The following is a 23,205-nucleotide window of genomic DNA, read 5'->3' on the forward strand; positions in this document are numbered from 1 at the left end:
CACAGAAGGACTTAACTGGAGAGAACCCCTGGGAATGTAAGCCATGTGGTGACACCTATAGAGATCACAGTTCCTTACACACAAAATAATTCATGCTGAAGAAAGAGACCTTATGTATATAAACAATTTAGTGACGCCTTTAGTTGTCTCAGTTATCTTTAAAAAAACATGAAATAATTCACACTGGAAAGAAACCCTATTAATTTAAAAAATGTAATGAAGCATTAGGTGCCCCAGCGATCTTCAAAATCATGAAAGAAATCTCACTGAAGAGAAACTGTTTTGATGTAAACAAGGTGGTAAAGCCTACTTAGACCCCAGTTCCTTACAAAAATGTGAAAGAACTCATATTGGAGAGAAACCCTATGAATGTAAGGAATGTGGAAAAGCCTTCATTTATCACACAGATTTTTGAAGACATGTGACAATGTCCACTGGAGAGAAACCAAATAGAATTGCAGAATTTGGGAAAGGCTTAAGTTATCCCAGTTTCTTTCCAACAATGAAAAGACTCACTGGATAAAACCTCTTGAATGTAAACAGTATAAGGAAGACTTGAATTGGCCCACACCAGTACATATGAAAAAAAAATAGAAATGTAAAGAAGTAGAAATTAATTTCTACCAAGGAGAAAGCTTGATAGAAATTAATGCGTGTATAATGTGCCAGAAAACTTTCAACATGAAAGAGTTCTTATTAATGTTATAAATGTAATGTTTATTGAACCTCCATAGTACATCATTGGACTGTGAATTTCTACTAATTTCAGAAATGAATATTCATGTGAGATAATTCTGAGAGTTGTCTTTCAACAATAGTACATAAGATTAATAGGTACTGCTTTTTCTGAAAACATTTAATGATATTTACATTTTAAAAATATATATAGATTTTGGAGAGGAAGAGAGAGGGAGAGAGAGATAGAAACATCAATGATGAGAGAGAATCATTGATCGGCTGCCTCCTACACTCCCACTACTGGGGATTGAGTCTGCAACCCCGGCATGTGCCCTTGACCTGAATTGAACCCAGGATCCTTCAGTCAGTAGACCAACGCTCTACCCACTGAGCCAAACAAGCTAGGGCTATTTAAACTGATAAGAACAGATACTACACTTGGTCTTAGCCAAAAGGCCGAGAAGCGATTAGCTACAGCTATTTAATAATATTTTCTCTCCATTTTGAAGCCTGTTGGATTTATAGGTAAATTGAAATGTATTTTATATGCAGTTAGGTTAAATGTCTGTTTATGTTTTATTCTGTGTTAAAGGGGTATTGAAAAAGGACAGTTGGTATTTGGATTTTCCTAGTGACCTTGTGGCAGTCTTTTATACCCTTAGTTCATTATGTATATTCTACCTTTTGCTCTAACAAAGCTCCTTTTTGCGGGTACTTAGAATAGGAGCCTTTTGCTGTTTCCCGTACTAATAAATAATTGAAATAAATTTTATGTATGACAAGTTTATGAAAGAATATAGTTTCACATACTTTATTATTTTCGTATTTGGCCCTTTGCCTTTTGTCCTTCCTATTGACTGGCATTTAGTGAATAAATGTTGACTTAAGATGAGGGATCTGTGATGGGCCAACAAAATCTAGAGTTGGAGACATTCTCCCGTGTGGGTAATGTTAGGAACTTGATTTTCCAAAATCCACCTTCTCGATGCTTCCATGTTAGAATTCATTTATAGCCACACTTGGAGGAGATTGGAAGGCAAAAATGAAGAAGGCATTAATCAGATTTTGGAGCCACCGTACAGACTAATAGATAGATAGACACACAGTAGCTATGGAAACACCATCTTCCAATCCATAATCCGGATCCTTTGACCTTCCAATCAAGACTATCCTCAAAACCACCACCAGCTATCTGGTATTTATGTTCTGAAATTTCCACTGGTTTCTTCATAAGATCCACATCAAAGATCCATCAGAGTTTGGATTTTTCTGTAAGCCCGCTGTGTTCACCAGAAAACTGATCTGACTTACTCCCCTCTTTTTTATATTGTATCAATATAGGGTCTGATTTGTATAGGAAACATCTTATGCATTATGCATTAACAGTGCTAGTGAGTGTGCTGTCTTGATTGACCGTGACTTCTACAATTAGTGCATCCAGAAGGAGGACATGGGAGTTTCTCTGCTGCTTGTGCTGTGGCTGCCTTGACCCAGCCCTTCCTTCTCTCAGGCAGACTGGGCACGTCCTGTCGTTTGTAGCTTAATGTAAGCCCTCAGTGTGTTTCAGTTATGTTTGATTGTGATTAAAGTAGTGGGGTTTTTTGACCAAATGAACACTTCTGTAGGTGTTTCATAAACTATTTTATTAAATTTTCTAAGGCAGTTGTATGCTAACAAATACTATTTTTCATTTCCTGAGAAAATATATTAAAATGTTTCATTTTAATTATGGATTTTCAAATTTTGAGATTCTCTTCATTTAAAAAAAATTTACTCAGTGATAAACCAAAGACAAGAGCAGTTATAAACCCCAAGGGGCTGTGTATATGATTAGATACTTAATATCACAATACCAGTAATCCTACCATCCCATTCTCCCTATTTTCACTAAGAAACTTCAGTTCCTTTTCATGACAAGAAAGAGGAATCCTCCAAAACAGTAGCTGCTGGAGAGGGATCTTGAAAGTTAGCCGTCCTTGGCTGACCACTTAGAATCCCCTATTGCTAGTAAGGAGGTTTTGAGTTGAGTTGAAGTATTTAGAATCCTTAAACTATACCTACCACTCTGTGTGTCATAACGAAACACTAGGGCTTAAGAAAAGAATGTTGTCAGCCCTGCTACAAGTGGTTGCTATGGACCTTGAGCCTAAAACTTAATTTGCTCTATCATGTGTTCCATTTCTTATTTCCTCTTAGCACTGCTGGTCCTGAGAAGCCTGGCTTTCAAATTGGTGTACGCAGTGCCAAACATGGCATAGCATCTTGGTTATATTCCTGTCACTTACCACATCCTTCCACTCGCTGTCTCATCTCCCTGGTGAAGTGCAGGGAGCCACTTGAATGCACGTCTTGAGACCTAAAAAATGTGGCAGTGGAGGGTTAGCAATGCCAGTTCAACCAGAACTTTCAGTTTGCAAGTTGAGTGTTTAAAAAAGTAATTCTATTTTAGAAAAAAACCCCAGGAATTCAGAGTACTTTTTCACTGTTAGAAAAACATTTTCTTCTAAACCTGAGAAATACTGAACCAGAGGCCAATGAGTATTTTAATGATAGTAACATGTTCTCTAATATCTATCCCACTTTCCTGCCCTACAGCGCTCAGGAACCCTTGAAGGCTCAGCTGTGTTCTGGTGTTCTTTATAGTGTTTGAATCACTTTAGATAGAGTATCCCATTTGTGAAGTGTTTGTACGCTTGCTGTGAACTAGGCCCCTTGGTTAAGAAAGAGGTTCCCTGGTCTCAAGGAACTTATTTTTTTGAAAGTCAGAAGGTGCATTTAAATCTCTGACCTCAAGCAGACCATGCGGTGTGCTACAAAGGAGATGCAATCAAAATGTAGGGCCACAGACAAAAGAGAGGTTATTTCTGGCAGTTGGTGGAAGTGGTGAGTGGATCAGAGGATGCTTTCAGGGAATGATTGTAATCAGACTGCATCTTGAAGGCTGGGTAGAATTTTGAGTGATTGATTATATTTGACTAGTGTCCCGGTGCATGGATTCGTGCACATTGAAAGGAAATTAATTAGAAGAAATATTTTAATACTAGAGGCCCGGTGCACAAAAATTTGTGCACTTGGTGGGGGGGGGGGGGGTTCCCTCAGCCCGGCCTATGCCCTCTTGCAGTCTGGGACCCCTCGGAGGCTGTCCACCTGCTGGCTTAGGCCCACTCCCTGGGGGATCGGGCCCAAGCTGGCAGTCAGACATCCCTCTGGCAGCCCGGCAGCCCTCGGGGGATATCCACTTGCCAGCGGGGAACAGGCCTAAGCTGCAGTCGGACATCCTTAGCATTGCTGGGGAGGCGGGAGAGGCTCCCACCACCACTGCTGTACTGGCAGCCATCAGCCTGGCTTGTGGCTGAGCAGAGCTCCCCCTGTGGGAGCGCACTGATCACCAGGGGGCAGCCTGCATTGAGCATCTGCCCCCTGGTGGTCAGTGTGTATCATAGTGACCAGTCATTCCCAGTCGTTCTGCTGTTAGGGTCAGTTTGCATATTACCCTTTTATTATATAGGATAGAGGCCTGGTGCATGGGTGGGGGCCGGCTGGTTTGCCCTGAAGGGTGTCCCGGATCAGGGTGGGGGTCCCGCTGGGGTGCCTGGCCAGCCTGGGTGAGGGGCTGATGGGTGTTTGCAGGCTGGTCACACCCCCTTCAGGGTGGGGGTCCCTACTGGTGTGCCTGGCCAGCCTGGGTGAGGGGCTGATGGCTGTTTGCAGCTGGTCACACTTCCTTTAGGGTGGGGTTCCCTACTGGTGTGCCTGGCCAGCCTGGGTGAGGGGCTGATGGCTGTTTGTAGGCTGGTCAAGCCCTCCCCCCAACCCCAGTGGGGACCCTCACCCCATGAGGGTGTGGCCAGCCTGGGTGAGGGGCTGATGGCTGTTTTCAGGCTGGCCACATCCCCTTTAGGGTGGGGGGTCCCCACTGGGGTGCCTGGCCAGTTTGGGTGAGGGGCTGAGGCCTGTTTTCTGGCAACGGAAGCTCCCAGCCTCTCCTTTTTATTTTTTTAATTTTTTGTTCTGGGATTTATTTACCTTCTATAATTGAAACTTTGTAGCCTTGAGAGGAGCTCAGAGCCAGCCAGGGCGGGCAGGAGGGAAGCCTCCTGCTCGCTCCAGCTCCGTGGCCACAGTGGGCTGAAAGCAGGTATCTGGGGTTTATTTACTTTCTATAATTGAAACTTTGTTGCTTTGAGTGGAGCTCAGAGCCGCCCACGGCAGGTGGGAAGCTTGGCTTCCTCCATCATTGGGGCAACCAAGCCTCCTGCTCGCTCCAGCTCCGTGGCTGCCGGCCACCATCTTGGTTGGGTTAATTTGCATATAGTTGCTCTGATTGGCTGGTGGGTGTGGCTTAAGGCATAGCAAAGGTATGGTCAGTTTGCATGTTTTTCTTTTATTAGTGTAGATGATTGCTATTTGCATCTTGCTAATGAAAAGAAAATTGAATTCTACCAAGTCTCCTATCTACCTACCCCAGGACTTCTGTGAGGATCAAATGAGATGAAGCACAGGAAAACGCTTCACACACATTTGGTTAAACTGTAAAATGTTTGCACTTGGCTATAAAGCAAGCAGGTTTGGTTTCTGGGTTGAAGAAACTCCAAGGAGGCTAGTCGGCTAGGGAGAGGAAGCTGGGCGTTGCTACGTGACGTCATTACCCAGCTCCTACAGCCACCATTTCTGGGCTGGCCATGGAGTCTTGGCAGCGTTGGCTGCGATTTGGTGGGGTGTCGCTCCAGGGTGGTAGCGGGGCCTGTGTCTCACTTGGGAGAAGCTGAATGTTGGTTTGTTGGCGCCAGGTCTGTGGTGCTGTTTATTTTTAAACTAGAGGCCCGATGCACAAAATTCGTGCAAGAGGCTCGGCCCTCGCAGCCCCAGCTTTGTCTGGAAGGTGGTCCAGGAGAATGTCCGGTCTAATTAGCATATTACACTTTTATTATTATAGATGGCCAGTGCGCATCATGGCAGCTCCAGCGTTGAGCATCTGTCTCCTGGTGGTCAGTGTGTATCATAGCTACCTGTTGGATGGACGGACACTTAGCTTTTTATATATATAGATATTCTCTGTTTACTAAGGCATCCTTTATTTTAGCAAGAATTTTGAATGATTATATTTTATATTTTCTGTTTAAAATAAAATCCTTTATTTTAATTATGGATTTAATATATAATTATTATATTTTATATTCTCTGTTTACTAATGCATTCTTTATTTTGGTGCTTAATGAATTAGCTTTCAGTTATCTACATAACTCACTCATTAAGAATGCCTCATTCCTCAATTATTTTGGATAACTTGTCTCTAAAATTAACATATGAAGTATTAAGGAAAGTATGATGGAGAAGGGCTTTTATGGAAGCCCTTAAAAATAATTTTGGGACCATAGTGAATGTCTCAAATGGTGGTGAATAGAAAATCAGAATGATAATGGGAGGTAATATTTGGATATATGGTTTAGAAATTGGAAAAAGATGGATTTCTAAGTGATGTTGGTGAGGCCTTCATAGGAAAGGAATAGTCTGCCAGGGTAGGAGGCCTCTTCAACACTCACCATCTCATTTCTGAGTATCTTTCTCAGGGATAGTTGGCAGTGAGGGCAGGAGAGCACTGTGGGCTGGGGCCATAATAAACGGAAGGGGGCCAGCTCCTTGTTTCCCTTACTCTAGCTAAGCAAGAGGGGTTTACAGGAAGGCTGTGAAGCTGTGCCCACAGTTACTCTTCCGCCCCAAGCCTTTGTGTGCCTTGTTTCTGGGCTTGTCCTGCTTTAAAGCTATATCTCCCTACCACAGAGTGGATTCTCTCTTGCTGACGTGTGGCCCTCTGGGTGACTCATCTCTCCTTTAGCAATCCCATTTCTTGCCATGGTGGGTTAGCTACAGCTGGACCATTGTGCCAGCCTTGCAAATGGTTGTTATGCCTGACATCTTGCATTTTTTCCCTTCTCCTGTTAAGGATCTATTTTCTATTTTCAATCTTCCATTTGCTCCATCAATTCAACACAATTTTCCAGGAAATGGAAAACATACCACCTCTACATTTTGTGCTGAAATGGGGTTCTGGCTCAGAATTCTGGATATCTTGGAAATCATCACGTATTTTGATAATACAGTATTTTCCCTTTTGTTTATTACTGATAATGCCAGTAGCATACTTATTTTTTTTAATCTTTATTGTTGAAAGTATCATATAGGTCCTCCATTAACCTCTTCCAGCCTGCTCCCGTTACCCCAACTTAGGTTCTCACCACCCCATTGTCTGTGTCCACAGGTTATACATAGCATATATGCATATAGGGTCATTGGTTGATCTTTTCCCACCCACCCTCCCCTGCCTTCCTTTTGAGGTTCAACGTTTCTTTTTCTTTTCTTTTCTTTTTTTAAATATGTTTTATTGATTTTTTACAGAGAGGAAAGGAGAGAGATAGAGAGTTAGAAACATCCATGAGAGAGAAACATCGATTCAGCTGCCTCCTGCACACTCCTCACTGGGGATGTGCCCGCAACCAAGGTACATGCCCTTGACCAGAATCGAACCTGGGACCTTTCAGTCTGCAGGCTGACGCTCTATCCACTGAGCCAAACCGGCTAGGGCAGAGGTTCAACGTTTCAATGTCTCTGGGTCTATTTTTGATCATCAGTTTATTTGGTTCATTAGATTCCACATATGAGTCAGATCATGTGATACTTATCTTTCTCTGACTGGCGCCAATAGCATTTTAAAAGCCAATATATATGGCAATGCTATATGCCCTATTTTACCATGCAGCTCTTAAGAAAATGAATTCAGTTCCTCACCAATTATGCACTTATTGTGTGCCTACTATGTGTTAGGTACTATGCTAGACACCAGTGGGGAGCAAGTCAGACATGGTCTCTCTGGCTTCAGGCCACTTATAATCTGGTGGCTCCATGGCCAGGAGCCATGATAGATTTACTGGTATAGCATAACTACTGTCCAGGGGGCAGAAAGGCCTGGCCTCTAGTCCTGCTTTTGCCTTTTATCAATTACATGTCCTTAGGCATTTCCTTTATTTTCTGTCAACTGGAATAAAACCTTTTGAAAAGGTTTATAAGAGTTTTATAATAGTTAAGTGATACTATGTAGAAAGAGCTTTGAAAAAGTCAAGTTACTATAGACGCAAATATAAGGGGAGTGGTGGTGGGGGGATGATGGGAATCAGCCCTGCCTTGTTTAATTGGAATAGCTAGTGGAGGGTTTCCAGTACTACTTTGTGGCTTCAGAGAATGCCATGTAGCTTCAGAGAATCACCAAATACTTGGACTAAATCTTTTAATATTGCACTAATTCTAATGTTTACTAATAAATAAGAAAACCAGCTATTTTGGGGTGTCTCGATTAAAATAGTCTATTTAGTCTTCCCTAAAGAACTGTAGATTTAATACATATTGGCATTATTTCAGAAAACAGTGCTTCTAGATATTTATTTTATAACCAGAAATTTATTACTACAACAATGAAAATATGACAATGCTAACAATATAATACATACCATGGAATTATAGTGCAGTAAGACAAAAAATTGATCTGAACCATAATTAAAATAAAAGGTATCCTTTGTAAATGCTAGAAGATATCTTTAGTTCTTGCAGATTTAGGTACATAAGGAGCTTTGAATTTCATGGTTCCCTTGTGTTTCTGACCTGTTATTTTTATGGCCCCTCTTACCTGCATATTACTGAAGAACTAAGACCTTTCATTGTAGATGTTTTCTCTAGCAACCTAGACAAGAACAGCTTTTTGAACCTCAGTTTACTCATGAAATGTGGCCTTTTCTTTGCCATGTTAGCTTCACAGAGTGGTTGAGACATTCAAATAAAGTACAGTGGAACTTCAGTTCTCAAACTTAATTCCTTCCAGATGGGTGTTGGAGAAGGGATTTGTTCAAAAACCTAATCCTTTCCCTGCTCCCCCCCTTGAAAGAATGTAAATTGAATTAATCCACTCCAGATCCCCAAATGATTCCCTGTTTTAACCTTTCTTATTTAATCTATAAATAAACACCTCTTTTCTTAAGTTTATCGAACCACCCTACTAGCTCTAAATAAATCACTTCTAGCATTCGGTCCAGGGATGTCTTTCAGGTCCTCATGCAGTTGCTTTGCTTGTTCATATATCACTGCCTCTGAAATGGCTGTCACTGGCTGTTTTTTGTTTATCCAAATCAACAACAGTTTTTCTACCTCTTTAATTGTCTGTGATCATTATTTCTTTCACACCCTTAGCAACATTAGCATTCAATGGCCTCTTTATGTTTTAAAATTGTGCTAATTTAAGTTTGGTTCCACACCGACATTTTTTCTGTGAACGAATTGTTTGAGATGGGAGACATTGAGAAATGAGGTTTGACTGTATCAGAATGGAAGTTCTTCTGTCTACATGATAATCGTCATTCATTCACAAGTGTAGTGGTCAGGGAATTCTGGCAAGTGAATGCCACAGCAGGTCATGTCTTGATTTATAGCACAGCCTTTGTTCAGGTTTCCCGATTTTTCCTCATTATGATTCAGTGCCTTCCTCATCCTTTTGTACCGTTCTCATTTAATAGCATTTCACTTTCTACCTGGTTGGCCATTAGCCAATATTTGAGCTTCTGCTGTGTGTCAGGCATTGTGTAGGATGCTGGGGAGTTGGAGGGGAGAGAGCCAGACCATGACTCCAGAATGCCCTTTTGAGTGGGGGATCAGCTCGAGCCTAAAATTAATTCTTGCCTGAATTTTCAGCTGGCTAGCCTTCCCTATAGATTTCAGACTTGCCAGTCCCTATAGTCATGTGAGCCAATTCTTTAAAATAAGTCAATCTTTATATATATATATATATATATATATATATACACACACACACACATATACACACACACACACACATATATATCATATATATGTATATATATATATATATATATATATATATATATATATATATTCTCCCATTGGTTCTGTTTCTCTGGAGAACTTAGACTGATATAATACTCAATAAATGCTCTCATTATCAGTACAGAAAAAGGAGGAATAAATATGGTAAGCAAGATGCCTAGTGTGGTTTTAGCCACGTTGAGTTTGAGATGCCCATGAAATCCACATGAAGATACTGGCAGGCAAATGAAGCCAGGATATGGAGAACTTACATGAGTGGTCTGGACAGACAAGTTTTCAAGTCACCAATGTGTAGCTATCAGTTGAAGCTATGTTTGTGGATGATTTCAATTAGAGAATAGAAAATGTAAGGTAAGAGGAGATATCAAGGTGGAACCTCAGGAAACACCAACATTTAGGGGAGAGGTGGAGGAATAGAGGCCAATAGGAAACCAAAAAGGAGTAGACAGGAGGAAGATCAGGAGAGAGTGGGCCAGAGAAGTCAGGACAGGGGAGGATTTTAGGAAGGAGGGAGTGCAGCCATGAAGAGGTTGGGAGAAGTGTTGGAATCTGTACATTGAACTTAAGCTCCTAGGTGGTATTGTTAGAGGTGACTATTTCAGTGTCATGGTACATGACAAAGGGTGGAATAGAGAATCCATGGTGATGAAGTGGAAAGATGCGTTTGTTGTTGCTGTTTGTTAAAGAAGCTCAGTTATGACGTAGGATAAGGAGGCCTGTGGGCTTCTTGAGGAAGGGATGATTTTAGGATAAAAGGGACTATTCAGAGTCTGAAGAAATGGAGCTAGAAGAAAGGAAGAAGTCAGACTCAAGGGAGAAAAAGGACAGTGGTTGATCTAGGTCTCCTCCATGGATGGAGGGACTTGCACAGGGGATGCTTAGGAGCATTTCCAGGGGAGGGATGCCTCTCTCACTTGGCCTGGAAAAAAAGAAGGCCATTTGGGGATACAGCAGTGTTTATAGAAAGTAGGGGGCTGGAAATTTTGCCCTCATAAAAGCTCCTATTTTCTTTGGAAAGTGAACTATTGGCAGCAACTGATAGCCAAGAGGAGATGGTGCAGTAAGGTCTTTGAAGACAGAGGTGAAGGTATAAAATTACTGCTGTGGGGCTTGAAAGTGGAGGCTGATTATTGTTCCCATTGTCTGTGGAATGTAAGTTATACTCCACAGTCTGACGTTTATAAAGTCCTCAACAACCAGCTTTTAACCAATTCTGCCAGACTACCTATTTTATTTGTTTCATTATAGCACCCTTATATTTCAGCCAAGAGTACCTCTGCTGTAGCACTAGAAGGTGGCTTTGAGAGACTAGATGCTATAGTGAAAATGCCATTGGACCGAGAGTCAGGAGTGCTCTGGTCCTCCATTTACTAGCTATGGGACCTTAGACATACCTCAACTTCTCTAAGTCTGTTTTTTCATTTGTAAACTGTTAGTTATAATGAAAATTTAAAAAGTACCGATGCTGATGGTTATATCATATGAAAAGATGTATTTTAAATTACTTTGAAGATGATAAGAAGTATGTAAATGGAGCTGGTGTCATCAGGCCATTAGTAATTCTGGCTCCAGGCTTTTGTGTGAACTTTCTTCTTTACCACTAAAGTCCTCCCCCTTCCCTCAAAAGATCTAAATTCAGCCTGTATTACACAGAGAAATGCTACCTTCTGTAACAGATAAACCCTGCTGAAATCTTGGTGGCTTAAAACCGAAGACATTTTCACGCTTATTTAAAATGCAGTCAGCAGTGGGAGTAGAAGGGGTCCAACTGATGGATGCTAGGCCATCTTCAAACCATGGTTTCCAAGGTTGCCCTGGGTATCGATGTCCAGCCAGCAATTGGGGGAAGAGAAAGAGTGGAGGATTGTGTCAGAGGCTCTTATTCACCAAACCTAGATGGGAAATGCATTGGGTGTATGGGCTTTAGTGGGCACAGAATGATGGGGGTGGGGGGGCGGGGTGCAGCCTTAGGACAAAACAGAGAGGCTACCTCCTCCTGCCTCAATGGACAGATTGGGCAGGGCTGAAGGGCCTAGGACTGGTTTCTGGTGAAGGCAAGTGTTACAAATGTGGGAGAAGTCCTTGGGGCAGGGGAGATAGGTGGGTGAGAACTGGGGTGTTTACATACCTTCTGAAATGAGCTTCATAACATCAGGTGGGGAAAGGGGAGCAGACGTTCCTTGTCTTTTTCAAGATGAGAAAACTGATTAGGTGGTGCCTTGACAAAGGCCACACAACTAATAGGCAGCAGAGAAATGAGCTAGGTCTTGAGTCTTTTGCTGTCAAAGTGCCTGGTAGTGAGAGCCAGGATGTATCCCACCTGGAGAGCTGGAAAACGTGGACTCTGGAGTTGGTTTGAGGAACCCCTGAGCACAGGGTGGAGGAGGAACTATGGTGTGTTTCTTTATAAGTGACTCACCCTCTGGCAGCTTTTGTTGGAGGAGGGAAAGTAAGAGAGGAGCGTTCCATGCTGAGGGAGCAGCCTGAGCAAAGATCCTAAGGCAGAAATGTGCTGAAAAGGTTTCTGGGCTGAAAGAAGACCAGATTGGTCCACAACCAGCAGGAGCGGGAGGTGCATTGCATGAGAAGATGCTAGGGAGGGGAGCAAGGCCTAGATCACACAAGAACATATTGCCACGACATAAGGGCATCAGGAAACCGTTGTCCATTTTGAGTGGGGGCTAAGAGGGTACAATTTACAATTTGAAAAGACCAATCTGGTTGTTGTATGGAAGGCTACAGAGTATACTGAATGTAGTGATGAGGGAAAAAGAGCTCAGAACAGAGAGGTTCAGGTTGATGAAGAAAATTTGATCCTGTATTTCCTGTTAGCTCACTCCCTTTTCTTAGACAAGCTTCCTGTGAGTAGCTTTATCCACAGTCTCTACTTCCTCACCTCAACTCAACCCTCTGTGCTCTGGCCTCTGTCATTGCTACTTCTCCGAAATGTCTTGGGCAAAGGGCACCTGAGTCTCTTTATGGTTAGCCAAGTCTAGGCCTTTGGCCCTTGCCTGGCTTGACTGGCATCTAGTCACGTGAACCGTTCCTGCCTTGAAATGCTCTCCTCCTTAGCCCTCTGTGTCTCTGCTCCCTCATCCTTTGGCCCTTTTATGGACCCCAAGTCCTCTGGCCAGCCCTGAATGATAGCATTCCTCAGGCTTCTGACCTTGGTCCTCCTGGATTTCCTCTGTGCCTCTCTGAATAAAAAGAACCCTCCCCCTCTTCATCAGACCAAAGACTATTTGCCTTTCCAGCTTCATTTCAGATGCCCCCTCCTCCAGGAAGTTTTCCCTGACCCCTCAGACTGGGTTAGGCGCCGCTTCTCCTCCCTTTTCATTTCTCCTGGAGCATAAAGTGGATATGATCACCCTTAGCACCCTGTTTACTTATTTGTCTCCCCAGTCTAATAGTACTTGAAGGATAGGATTACAATGAAATACCCAGTGATCTAGGACAAAGATTGCTTTCTCCATTTCAGATGAAAGCCTCACTTTATAATGAAGGTATCTACACTTGATTGTATGTCTTTTAGTAGAGCATTCATTCCTCACTGAGTTTGAGGGCTGTGAATTGTGGTATAATATATTCTTTGAACAAAGGAATTAATTTAACTCAAGAGAATTAGTAATTGTCTCCATCTTTTGAAAGGAAAAAAAAATCTGAGAATTTAAGAATATTAATTGCTTTAGAAAAGCTTCCAAAGACCTGTATTGCTTGGTAATTTGGTTTCCAACTCCCTCACTCCAACTCCAAAACGTATTACATGGTCCTTGATTTGTGATTCCACAATTTTGGGCTTGTGACATTACAATTGCCTCCATGGTGATGAGCACTAATGTTCTCCTGGGCTGAATTGTGATAGCTGTGGAAAGCAGCAAATGGGCTGAAAGAAAGATGAGCTTCTGCTTTTATAGCCTTCCCTCCTGCTAACCAGCTTATTCATGAATGGAAAAGAATATGTAGAAACAGTGCAGTACACATACACTTAGCACTATATGTCACATATCTGGAATTTCAGTAAGGTTCTGGGTGGTTAATGTCAGCAAACTTTCATGCTTCTCTTTCACATGTCTTTTTCAACTCTTTTAAATTCTTTGTTTTTGTCTTTCTCTCAGTTCCAAACCACTTTATCTTTTTTGGCAGGTGGAACAAAGAAAATGTTGAATCACTTTCTTCTCAGTGGTTTGATTTTTAGAATCTTTCTTGATTTCTTTTTTCAGTGTTTAGTTTTCTGAGCTTAACAGAGTGAAAAGCAGAGATTCCTTTGACTAAACAAAACCTTAGTTTCATTAATCAAATGCTACAGATTGTACTTGTGTCTTTTTTTGTTTGTTTGGTTGTACTTGTGCCTTTCCTTCCCCCTCCCCCATTGATTTTTAGAGAGTGTAGAAGGGAGGAAGGAGAGGAGGGGAGAGAGAGGAAGAGAGAGAGAGAGAGAGAGAGAGAGAGAGAGAGAGAGAGAGAGAGAGAGAAGAAGAGGAGAAGAGAAGAGAAGAGAAGAGAAGAGAAGAGAAGAGAAGAGAAGAGAGAAGAGAGAGAGAGAGAGACAGACATTGATGTGAGAAAGACACGTTGATTGGTTGCCTCCTGCATGTGCCCTGACTGGGGCTGGGGATCCAGGTATGAGCCTTTGTCTGGGAATCAAGCCTATAACCCTTCTGTACGTGAGTCAATGCTCTAACCACTTAGCAGCACTGGTTAGGGTTACTTGAGTCTTTTTTAAAAAAATATATTTTTATTGATTTCAGAGAGGAAGGGAGAGGGAGAGAGAGATAGAAACATCAATGATGAGAGAGAATCATTGATTGGCTGCCTCCTGCACACCCCCTTCTGGGGATTGAGCCTGCAACTTAGGCATGTGCCCTTGACCAGAATCGAACCTGGGACCCTTCAGTCCCCCGGCTGATGCTCTATCTACTGAGCCAAACCAGCTAGGGCACTTGAGTCTTTTTGATGTAGTGTTGGGCTGATTATTATTATTTTTTAAATTCTTTATTGTTTAAAGTATTACATATATCTTGTTTTTTCCTACTGACCTCTCCCCAGCCACTCCCCCCTGCCCCCAGCACATGCCCTCACCCTCCTACTGTCTGTGTCCATTGGTTATGCTTATATGCATGCATACAAATCCTTTGGTCGATCTCTTACAATCTCCCCCCACCCCCTGGCCCACCCTCCTCTGCCTTCCCTCTGAGGTTTGACAGTCTGTTCAATGCTTCTGTGTCTCTGGATCTATTTTTGTTCATTAGATTCCACAAATGAGATAATTTGATATTTATCTTTCTCTGACTGGCTTATTTCACTTAGCATAATGCTCACCAGGTCCATTAATGCTGTTGCGAATGATAAGAGTTCTTTCTTTTTTACAGCAGCATAGTATTCCATTGTGTAGATGCACCACAGGTTTTTAATCCTCTCATCAACTGATGGGCACCTAGGTTGTTTCCAAATCTTAGCTATTGTAAATTGTGCTGCTATGAACATAAGGGTGCATATATCCTTTCTGATTGTTGTTTCTGATTTCTTGGGATATATTCCTAGAAGTGGGATTACTGGGTCAAATGGGAGTTCTATTTTTAATTTTTTGAGGAAACTCTATACTGTTTTCCACAGTGGCTGCACTAGTTTGCATGCCCACCAGTAGTGCACGAGGGTTCCTTTTTCTCCCCATCCTCGCCAGCACTTGTTGTTTGTTGGTTTGTTGATAATGATAGCCATTCTGACAGGTGTGAGATGGAACCTCATTGTCGTTTTGATTTGCATCTCTCGCATGATTATGCAAATGATCATGTGTTCATATATCTCTTGGCCTTCTGTATGTTCACTTTCAAAAAGCGTCTATTTAGGTCCTTTGCCCATTTTTTTTATTGGATTATTTATCTTCCTTTTGTTAAGTTGTATGAGTTCCCTATAAATTTTGGAGATTAAACCCTTATGGGATATCACATTGGCAAATATGTTCTCCCATGCAGTGGCTCTCTTGTTGTTTTGTTGATGGTTTCTTTTGCTGTGTAGAAGCTTTTTATTTTGATGTCCCATTTGTTTATTTTCTCCTTAGTTTCCATTGTTCTAGGAGCTATATGGGAAAAGTTATTTTTAAAGAAAAAACACTATGGGGTTATTTATTAACTATAGACATCTCTCAAATGAAATAAGTCTGCTACGTCTGTGTAATAGTGGACTACATTTGACCTCCATAATACTCTCTCAAGGGTTTATTGTTATCAGAGTGAGAAATACTTACACACATGAGCTGTACTTTATTGATTCCACAAATGTTTATTTGTGGTGTTCAAACAAAACATTAGGTTTTCAGACTGTCAGATAGGAAATGACATAGGGTTTTCCAGAATGCCTCCTGATGTGATGCCAACTCCTCTTTGTATGTGGGGGACCTCTGGTAGCCTGAGAACATTGTCACAGGAAGCTGCAATCTGTGTCTTGCGACTTTTGACCCATTGGATTTACTGAGTCTTTCCCACCTTATACAACCTATACATCCTTTCAAGTACTTGAAGACAGCTAACATCTTCCCTTTCATCTCCCAAGCCCTTCTCTCCAAACTCTGGATACCCAGTTTCTTCAGATGTAACATCCTTCCTTATTCTATATCTTGTGATCCTAATAGATGATCCCAAGGTTTTGTTAGCTTTTTTTGGTGGCTCAGTCTCTGGTTAAACTTATTCTCAGTTGACACTCTTCCTCTTGAAACCCATCTCTAGAGTAGAGCTTCAAAAATGTTTTATTTAATGGAATATTTTTATCTCAGTGGTCTTACTTAACAGTAAAATCTTATGACACAATCATGTTTTGGAGTAAGTAATATTTCCATGTTATAGATGTGGAAAACTTGAATCCAAATCTCTTGGCCTTAAATCAGCTCAGTTCTGGTGATCTCTGTGGTGACAGATTGTAGCCAGATATCCCTCACATCTGACATTCTCTGGAGTCCATTCCAGAAAGCCACAGTTCATGGCATTGCTGGGAGAACAGGGGAGGACTGTTCAGAGCTGCTGTGTATTTTTTTCTTCACATCTATGAACTTGAAGAGACGGGGAAGAGGAGGAAAAAAACTCAACTTGGCACAAATGATGTTAAGTGAGATCAAATAAGGTGAAGAGCAAAATAGAATCCAGAAATTTAGTTTTGCTTTTACTCAAAGTTCATGGGCGGCTGCTGTACAAGGTCCTTTTTACTTTCCACAAATGTTAAGCACTTTTCATAACATGAATCTTATTACCTTTTAATTTTGGTTGTTTATGAACTTAAATAGCTTCATAAAAGACAATGAACCAATTGAACATTAAGATCAAACTACATGTTTTCTTTATTTTACTTCTTCCTAATGTACAAATTATTACACTTATGGTTAAAATTATTTTGGTTCCTGATACATTCATTGTAAAAGTACTTACTGAACAATCAACAGTGAAGTTGAAATTTTAAATTAAAAACGAGAGGGCCGAAACCGGTTTGGCTCAGTGGATAGAGCGTCAGCCTGCGGACTGAAAGGTCCCAGGTTCGATTCTGGTCAAGGGCATGTACCTGGGTTGCGGGCACATCCCCAGTAGGAGATGTGCAGGAGGCAGCTGATCGATGTTTCTCTCTCATTGATGTTAACTCTCTATCTCTCTCCTTTCCTCTCTGTAAAAAATCAATAAAATATATATATAAAAAAAAGAGAGGAATCGTAACACTCTAGAAACTAAATATTAAAATTGTCTCTGTTCTTTTAGTTTTTGTTGTATGCATGCATAAATTTTACATGGCTAGAACTGTACAAATTTATACTATCTTGTCATTCTGAGTATTTTTCCATGTTACTATATAGCCTTCATAATTATTTAGTTTGTTAGTTTACCTTTAAATATTCTCCAATTTGTTGGATGTTGTTATTTATTCTGTTCTATGCCACAAAAAAGACTGGCAATTTTGTTGAACATTTAAATGGTTTATTTATTATTTTTCTTTATAAACATTGTCTATTTGCATCTTCATGTATCTAGTTTCTCACCTCCCTCTTTTGTTCTTTCTGGCAAAGGGAAAGGAATTGTTATTTTTAAGGATAATTTCTCAGAAATAGGATAAGCATCTCCAAAGGTATACAAAAGAACATTAAAATAGTTTTAGGAGTTTCTGAGAGAAGCAAGATTATAATTAAAATGAGTCATTTAGCAGAGTTATAGCTTAAAAAGTTAATCTTGATTTTTTATTTAAATCCTAAGGTGTGTTTTTGTTTGTTTTTAATCCTTACCTGAGAATATTTTTTTCATTGCTTTACTGAGAGAGTAGAAGGGAGGGGAGGAGGAGGAGAGAGAGAGAGAGAGAGAGAAACATTGATGTGAGAGGCATTGACTGGTTGCCTCCCACATGCCCCCTGCAACCGAGGTATGTGACCTGAAACCCTCCTGTGCACAGGTTGATGGTCTAACCATTGAGCCACTGACCAGGGCTAAATCCTGTTTTTAAAATTATTATTAAAAGAGAAATTGGACATCACTTATCTTTGCACACAAAATTTAACTGAAATCATAAATTAAATTAAGTTTTAAAAAATGTGTTCTTGGCTAAATTGAACGTAGTTTAATTCTGAACAGATCTTGTATTTGCTTTATGATATTGGCCCCTATTATCCTGCAACTCTGTAATATTAGCATTGGCCAGGTAGTCCCCTGGGCTACTCCCTGGGAGGTGGTCATTCCCTTCTGAATCCATTCTGTTCACTTGGGGGACCTGGCCCCTCTTTTATAAAGCTGGAGCCCTCTGGCCAGAGGAGCTCCCCTGTATGGTGCCCTTGCCCTTCCACTTGCTTTTCACTGGCCATAGTTCTGGTTTCTGGAGCAACAGACAAGCTTCTTCCACTAGTCAGGAGTCTTCAGAAAATCAGAGATCAGTTCTGGTTTTTACTCTTTGTGTCCTTAACTCCTGGCATAGTGCCTGGCACATAACAGATACTCAGAAACTAATTTGCATGAACTGTCTTGAGACAATCCTTCAAATGTGTGGATACAACTACAATGTCCCCACTTAGTTGCCTCTTCAGATTTAATATCCTCCAGTTCAGCCATTTGTCAGGATAGACTCTCCAGATCCCTTTCTTTTAGTCATTCTCTCACCATTGTCTGTGACCACAGTTTGCTGTCAGTTACTCTGTTAAAATACAGTGGGGCCTTGACTTACGAGTTTAATTCTTTGGAGACCGAGTTCGTTAAGGAGCTCATTAAGGAGCTTGTTGACTCAAATTACTCTATCAACTCAATGCAAAAAATCGGCTGAGAGACAGCTGGTATCTCAAAAAACTCGTTAGTTTGGGACACTCGTAAGTCAAGGCCCTGCTGTATGTGGCCAGATTTGCATCCAGCTCTCTAGAAATTATCTGATTAGCAGTAATGCTTTCAAATGTGTATTACTTTTCTTCTTTAGCAAAACCCGGTTACTTGTATCTTTTCACGTGATCTGCTGTCAAGCTGGTCTCTCCCAAGAGATGCTTGTGCAATTTTGTCCTTCTAGATTAATATCATTTGGGATTTGATGAGAGCTCTTCAGTATCCTCATGTTAAGTCGTCAGTATAAATGAGGACTGGGGAGGCCCCTGGAAGAGCTCTGTGTAAATCTCCCTCCAAATTGACAGTAATCCCCTAATCACATGCTTTTCAAACTGTGATGTGCATACAAATTACCTAGGAATTTAGTTAAAATGCAGGTTCTGATTTAATAAGTCTGGATACAGCATGAGATTCCTTCTTTCTAACAAGTTGCCAGGTGATGCTGATGCTGTGAGGCCTATGAGGCCATACTTTGAGCAGTAAGGCACAGTTTTTGGGTCCAGTTGTTCATTAGTGCAAACCAGGGATCCTCAAACTTTTTAAACAGGGGGCTAGTTCACTGTCCCTCAGATCATTGGAGGGCCAGACTATAGTTTAAAAAAAAAACTATGAACAAATTCCTATGCACACTGCACATATCTTATTTTGAAGTAAAAAAATAAAACGGGAACAAATACAATATTTGTATTTGCATGTGGCCCGCGGGCCGTAGTTTAAGGACCCCTGGTGCAAACCCTTAAGTGTTTGGATAGTTGTGCTGTCCCATTAGAGCCCCCAACAAATACTGTGTGATGCAGGTACTCAGAGCTTCATCTTCTATCTCACTAGGTAAATGAAGAAAGCATGAGCGTTGCAGTTTCACCAGCTTTGAAGTGGTTGTGGACCTCTCTGTGCATGTTTGATTGACCCTTTATTCCAGCCCAACAAATTGTTATCCAACATAATTGATATTTTTTCAAGTTTCTTGTCATCTGGACATTGATAAAATGCTCATGTATACTGAGCACTTTTTAAATTATAAATCTGGTGTACTTTTGTATATCGGAAAGTTACCCAAAGAGAAACTAAATACTTAGTTTTTTAAACATTGGCTAGAAAGTGCAGTGTTACTGATAAAATTCTTTTATAAGAAATGTTATGGAGCATCCAATTTTTTTTTGTTCTATTGGAATTTGGAGAAAATGGATGCATTGTTGAAATTACATTCCTAAACTGAAAGATACTCTTGCAGCTGGCTGCCTTTCAGTTATAGATTAGCAAGTGAGTTCTGTAGAACACAGCACAGGGAGGTCATGAGCACCTTATCTCCCCTTCCAACCCCCCATCTTCTGATCTTTTAAACAAATTCCACATATCCTAGCATTTCATTTGTAATACTTCAGTATTTAACTTAACATAAATATTTTTATTGAATTATCTATATATATAAAAGCCAAGCAACTGGAATGACCAGAATGACTGGTCACTATGACGTGCACTGTGGAGGCCAACCAGCCCGATCGGGGCCTGATTGGCCCGCTCAACCTCCTGTGGCCCCTCCCCCGGCCGGCCCTGCCCTGTTTGTCCCCCCCCCCCCCCCGCAACCCCTATCGGGAGTGGGACCGGCTGACCACCCTCCCAAGTCCCCTCCCCCTGCCCTCCTGGCCCCAGTCGGCCCCTGTCTGTGTGGGTCGGCCAGACCCCACCCGTGCATGAATTCATGCACCGGGCCTCTAGTAGTATACATAAAGAAAAATGAAAAGGTGAAGGGATTAAGCAAACAACAAAACAGAACTCATAAAAAAGACAATAAGCCAAACCAAGTATTATTAGTCTCAGTGAGTTGATTACTTCACCATTGTTCATTAATATGTTTAGATAATTTTAACTCCTAAATACTAAATACTATGTCTTCCAAATATGTAATAAAATTGAGTCCTGTAACTAGACATTAAATTAGGAAATGTCAATCAGAGTAGAAAAACAACAGCAGCAAAAAACTAAGTCTTGACATTGATAATAATAAGGCTTTTAGTTTCAGTGAAAATAATCATGCTCATATTCAATCCAGGTTGAAAAGAATGACTTGGATGTGTTAGCAATCTATAATAATAAAAGCGTAATATGCTAATTAGACCAGACATCCTTCTGGACGACCTTCCAGACAACCTTCCGGACGAAGCCAGGGCTGCAAGGGAAGCCCATGTCCCAGGTGCCAGAGGGAAGCCGGTGCCAGCAGCCCGGGTAAGGAAGGCCTATTCTCGCATGAATTTCGTGCATCAGGCCTCTAGTGATTAAATAATAGAACTTAAACCCCGTAACTATAGTACCATTAACATATCTAAAAATAGCAACAAGTTTTTTAATATCATCTGATACTCAGTATATTAAAATTTTCCTGATTGCTTAAAATGTATTTTTTCAAAACTTATATTTTAGTTTTAATTGATGGTTTATATAAGAATTACAGGTTTAGAAGATATATTTTTTAACCAATGTTTTATTTCTTTTATAAAACTGCAGCTTTTATGTAGTACTTATGCTATGTGCTTGCTAAATTATTAACAAAGAAAATGTAGTAATTTCTATCATGATTATTGCATTTTTGGTTAAAAGAGAAGATATTTTTAAAAATTGCTCCACTCAGCCTTTCCAAACCTGTACTAACTTGGTTTAGTACAAAACCTACTTACAGATGCTGCTATAGCCTTCCATTTGCAAAGTCATTTGTATTATTCTGGATTTGCCTTCCTCTCATCTACTTCCACATATTCTTAAATTTTATATGAATTCTGTTCTCTATCTTCCTTGTTTATGTGGGTAGCCCATCTTGAGGTTATATGACTCCCCTTTCAGTAGTGACAGGAGCACTACATGGGGGGAGAAAAGAACTGGTTTCGGATCTTAGTTCCACGGCTTAACTTCATGACCTGAAGCAGTGTACTTAACTTCCCCAATCATGACTAATAAGTTTAATTGCTTTTCAGTGGCCTGCATCAGACAATACCACAAATTGTTCAAAATATCCTAAAGCTCCCCAAACTTGTAGGCAGGGAGGAAGCAAATTATTGGGTCACTGCTTATCTTCCCAAATTACAACTTAGGGAACATTGCCTAAGGAGCCAGGACAGAGGCCCCTAGATGAAGAAAGTGGGAGAGGAGACACAGGAAGGTAAACAACTAATGTTTAGTGAGTGCCTATAACTACTTTTCCACATGCTCATTTGGACCACATAGCTGCCATGGCAATATTATGATCAGATAAACTTTGGGTCTGCCAGCATAGCCTAGTGGTTAAGAGCAACAGTCTTGCCAATGGATGACCTAAGCCAGGTTTCTTTGCCTCTCTGTCTGATTCCTCATCAATAACGTGGAGATAACGGGCATTTGCGTCATAGGGTGTTCGTGAGGATTACATGAAATAAATGTCAGGTGCCAAGCACAATACCTGGTACATAATCACCACTCAATAAAGCAAACTGTAATTTAGCCATCACTTCTTTTTAGACTTAGTCTTTTTAAAGGAAGTCTACGGAGTTTTAGTAACTTAATAACAGAGTTGGTGAGGACTGAGTTAGTAGATTGTTCAACAACCATAACAGAACTTTGTCAAACCTGAGTGTTCCCTTTTCAAACTGGTCCTCTTGAAATGCCCTTATTTATTCCATTGTTGCTTTTGCTAAAAATGTGTTTGGACTTCTTATTACAGTTTTCAGTCTATAGGTGTGTTTGTTTTCTGTTGTTGACACTATTAACAGATATCTCCTGTTTCCCCCACTTTGCTCCCCTCTGCCCAGCCTCTACCTCCCAGTGTGTTTTTGATCAAATTACAACTAGGATAGAGGTGAATAGTTGTTTATTCAACAAACTTTTATTGACCACCTACTATTTGTAAAACATACTATTGAACACTAGGAATATAGCAGTGAACAAGTAAAGGTCATTTCCCTGTGGCATTTGTAATCTAGGGGGCAAAAAAAGGCTTTCATCAGCACCTTGAATTGTGTCAAAAATGTGATAGTACTAAACATTGTTAAAACTACTGAAAGGAAAAATGCAAATTTTGGAATGTTTTGTAGGTATATCCAGTACTTTTATTGGTACAAGATCATATCCTTAATATGTTACCCAAAGGAAGATAGATGCCTTCTTTATGAATAAAATGAGATGTACTGAGGAAGACATCAGTCTGTATCCATTTCAATGATGTAATCAGCCCTTTAAATTCAAATTTGGGATAAAACAAGGACCTCCTTTATTTTCCTTCTGTTTGACTGTGACTTTGGAGTCATTCATGAACTTGAAATAGGAAGCACAATTGCATTGAACAACACAA

The 23,205-nt window shown here is 40.8% G+C and overlaps 1 protein-coding gene and 1 pseudogene across 7 annotated transcripts in view; one reads left to right on the forward strand and one right to left on the reverse strand.

Moving 5' to 3' along the window:
• The window catches only part of ZHX3 (zinc fingers and homeoboxes 3), a 127,266-nt gene that overhangs the window by 27,338 nt on the left and 76,723 nt on the right, over positions 1 to 23,205 (forward strand). Inside the window, exons 1-2 of one of the 7 annotated variants that reach the window (XM_070420967.1) lie at positions 13,803 to 14,184; positions 21,005 to 21,113. The exons of the other annotated variants lie outside the window; for them this stretch is intronic. The gene's annotated coding sequence lies outside the window, so the exon portion shown is untranslated. Of the gene's footprint in view, positions 1 to 13,802; positions 14,185 to 21,004; positions 21,114 to 23,205 lie in introns of those variants that run through there. 7 annotated transcript variants of the gene reach the window in all.
• LOC139014818 (U2 spliceosomal RNA) lies at positions 985 to 1,146 on the reverse strand (annotated as a pseudogene).

The sequence above is a fragment of the Myotis yumanensis genome, unplaced genomic scaffold (assembly GCF_028538775.1).
Source record: "Myotis yumanensis isolate MYYU_CA2020_CCGP unplaced genomic scaffold, mMyoYum1.0.hap1 SCAF_7, whole genome shotgun sequence".
Lineage (NCBI taxonomy): Eukaryota > Metazoa > Chordata > Mammalia > Chiroptera > Vespertilionidae > Myotis > Myotis yumanensis.